The following is a 4097-nucleotide window of genomic DNA, read 5'->3' on the forward strand; positions in this document are numbered from 1 at the left end:
TGTGAAACTTGTAAAGTTGTCAACAAACGTGAGCACATACTTCTTACTGTTGAATGACTCGTCACTGTGGCTCAACTCGAGAGGCCTAGTGGCAATGTTTCCTAGTACGATTGTATCGCAGCTGTGACTGCTTTCCTTTGATAGTCTGAGTCTCGTTCTGTGGGGATTGCTGAAGTGTCCAGTTCCGTACCATCAACTTGTGACTGAAACTGTTTAATGCTATCACGACTCAAATGGCCTAATCTGTAGAGCCAGTTTCACATTAGTTTCAGTTGAAGCAGCTGACAATGCTTTATGTTCAAAAGACTTAAAATATTGCTGAGATTCATTCCTAGGCAATGGTTTCTTTTCCCCTTTTAATTACACATTAAGCGTTTTCAAATATGGTACTAAAACCGTTCATCCAATTTTCTAACAGACATAAAATTATAATTGAGATCAGACACTGATAAAACATATTTGATTGTTATTTGAATTTCCTTTCCTTTTGCAACACTAGTGTCTTTAATTTCTCCTTTTACTTTAGCCTCAAGAAAAATGCCTGACTTAGCTGCTTCAGCTTTAACTGGTTGTTCCAGTTTCTTTAATTTAGTGAGACGTGTTTTACTGTTAATCAAATGTTCCATTGCTCCAGAGTCCGAGAACCTGTTTATGTTGTTCACTGACTGCTCTTCACTTGATGCTGCAAAACAAAAGCCATCTTCCTCTTTGACATTAGATATGACCACTGGATTGCTGGTTCCCGAGTTCGAGTTGGTAACTTTACTCTGCAGTTAGCCCTTTTGTACCAGGCTTTCCACAACAATGACAAGTAAAGACGAATGAGTTTCCTGAAGTTCCTTTCCGAATTCTCGTTTTATTAGTGTATGACGAATCTTTTTTGTAATACCGTTGAGTCTGAAAAGCTGTAGGACGCGGTGTATCTTCATTTTTGTTTTTCCCGACAACTCCCTTCTGCTCCAGCTCTTCATCCAGTAGTCTGTTTTTATGAAGCTCAGCATCAAGTATTTCACTGAGAGTGTTTCAATTTCAGTGACCAATACGTTGTATTCTGCAGGCGTCATCAAAAGTAGATGGCATACAATACCGGTTTCTTCAACATTAGCTCCAGTCAAACGTAATTCTTGAATCAATTTATCAAACTTAAGAAAGTGATCAACTAGCATATCACTTGTTGCAATAAATTTCATAGTTAACAACAGTTTTATCAACAGAAGTCGACTAGCAATTCCTTTTCTCTCAAACGTTTGCACAGAGATGTCCACAAATTGAAAGAGGTTACCTTATGAAATTGAAAGAGGCTACCTTACCTTTCACATATTCCAAGTGACTGCCGGCGATGCATCGAATAAGACGAGACTCACATTTCCAATTCAGCCAGCCGTGTTTCCATTGTGACACACTGTGCATCTGCCACTCCTTCCACAAATTCCACCTTTGTCAGATAATTCGCTAGCATAAATCGTAAAAGTTCCAGTTACTCGAGTAGAGTTTCCACCCTGAACTTCCAATTGTTGAAATTTGTTTTGTTTTGTTATTTGCCTCCTTAAATGACTTTTTTGGTTTCTTCATTATATTTAGTGTTTGCGAGGGATCTGCCACAAGATAAGGCTGTCATTCTGTATTCCGAGTATGAGACCATGTCCGACTTTGCTAAATTACGTAAGTCAGAATAATTTCCTACTTAACTTGAACTGTTTTACGTAACTAGTTTTACTAAAGCTCATTTTGATTAACTAACAGTATTTATTTGCTATTCCAGTCATATTGTTGGCATGTAAACACATGTAATTACTATGTTACCGATAAAGTCAGGAAAATAACCAATAGAAATTTTTAAAGTGTTCATGTAGTCAATTTCCAAAAATTGGTAGGAACATCAGTACTTAATTAGTTTTCAGATAATTAACACTTATGTACGGTATTGTTTATTTGCAGTTTCGTCGTCGAGAAGGCTTAGTTCAGTCGAAACTCTTACTGTGACCTGACGTTCAGAACAAAAACAATTTTTCTGCACTATTCAATTAATTTGAAGTGTCAAATTCCAATTGTAAATTACCAAAATTACACATTCAACAATGTGTAACTTTAGTAGCTATTTCTGAAAAACTATACAAGCACTGGGCCTGAAGCCATTTCTTAAATCAATCTGTTCCGAGATTTCGAGTGTGTAACCCGTGTCAGTAAACACGGCAATAGTGTCGTGGTGCAATGGTGTGTTGTTGACATGAATAAGAAGATGGACAGTGAAGTAGGGCCATTAACAATGATTGCTGATTAACTTTTATTTTAAAGTGCCACACACATTAGTCATTTGAGTGTGGCTTGTCAATTGATTAGGTTATACTGCACAGTGAAACTATTGTCATATAATTAGGTGGGGCAGTATGTGCATACCTGGTAAATGAGCGTTAACTACTCAGTTAAGACACAGACTGGCCACATCTAATTCAGAGGTGGGCGGGGGAGAGGAAGGCGGAGGGGGAATCTGACATTTACGGAAGTAAAACCTATGGAACCAAATGTGTACATATCGACCAATTTATCGGATGTCGATAGTGCTGTACACACTAATATTTACATCCAATTTTTCATCGCAATAGCTGCCACCGAGGAACTACGAGCTGATATACGGCCACGTATGTCGCAGTGTGTGTGAGAGAGGTAGGCGTGTAAGAATGTGTGTTTCTTTTGACTTCATCTGCTAAAGGACTTATTCCAACACATAACATATTCAGGAGTTCTTTTTAAATGTGCTTGTCTATCTGCTCTATGTGGTTTTACTCATTTCTTGTGTCAGAAGCATTAGTACATCAAAGAACTGAAAAGTAACTCAGTTCCATGTTGCATAATAATTAAAAGAGGAATTTTGGATAAGTTATGTATACGTGTAATGGTAAATGAACAGAAGTAGCTGTTAGATAGACATTAAATTTTCTCAGACGCATATTTGGCCACAGAGAGTGCATTCGCTAAAGCTCCAGTGAGATCTGCGGCAGTGCACTGCGCTTCGATGCCTGTTCGACGGTGCACCCACACGGTGCCAAGTCCACCGTGTAGCCCTGCCGGCGAAGGTCGGACCTGCAGCTCGTGATACTACGTCGAAGTCAGTCGAGCATCTTCCGAGCGTCCCAGTCCCCTGCGCGGCCGCGGGGCATTTTCTCGCCCGCTTCCCGGTGGGCAACTTCTCCAGTCTCACACACTCCAGTGGTTTTGAGAGCACCTCAGTTGTTCTCGAGGAGCTCTCTCTGGATTGTGACGGTTGCTGTCTGAACAGGGGTGGGCTGCAGACGCTGTGGCTTTGGTTCTCTCTCTTCTGCCTTCCGAGAGCCTTCGCATGTCTGTGGGTGTTATTCCAGTGAGGTAGTGCAGCTTCTTCAGAGCTGAGGAGTGGAAGCAGCCTGTGGCAATCTGGCAGGCTTCTTTAAGAGGTACATCCACAGTTCGAGATTGGCAAGGCTGATACCACACAGGGTGGGCATATTCTGACAACAGAGTATAACGAGGCCAATGCGCATGTTTTTACTCTCTCTGACTGCAACTCCCAAGCTGTTCTTCTGATCTTCTGCACCACAACATTTCTCGCAACCACTTTCTATTCGGTATTTGTGCAGAGTTTCTTATAGATCTACACCTGGTCAAAATAGACCCCTGAAATACTTAGGGCTGTGCAGTCTTTGAGCACAGCTCCTTGCCAGGTGGTCTGTAGGCTTCTAGTGGGCTCCTCATTGGGCAGGTAGACTGCACACATCTGTATCTCAAAAGGATTTGACGCCAGCCGGCTCATCTTGTAGCACGTGGACAGTAAGACTAGGGCTTTTGACATATTTTGCTAGAAGCTTCAAAGTCTTCTCCCGGATCTGTGACAGTGATTATCTGCGTAAAAGAAACTGTGAGTTTATTCTGGTAGGGGCACCACATTTCCCTATCTCACCACCTGCTTCTTTGTCTTTGGAACTCTATGAAGAAGCTCAAGTTCTTGAAAGGTTTCCTGGTAGTCTGGGTGAAAACATAGTGTTTTGTTAATTTTTTTCCAAGCAGAAGACGACAGCTAATGGAGTTGTAGGTTGCTGACAGGTCTGTAAACACTGTCCCTG

Source organism: Schistocerca gregaria, chromosome 10 (assembly GCF_023897955.1).
Source record: "Schistocerca gregaria isolate iqSchGreg1 chromosome 10, iqSchGreg1.2, whole genome shotgun sequence".
Taxonomy (NCBI): Eukaryota; Metazoa; Arthropoda; class Insecta; order Orthoptera; family Acrididae; genus Schistocerca; species Schistocerca gregaria.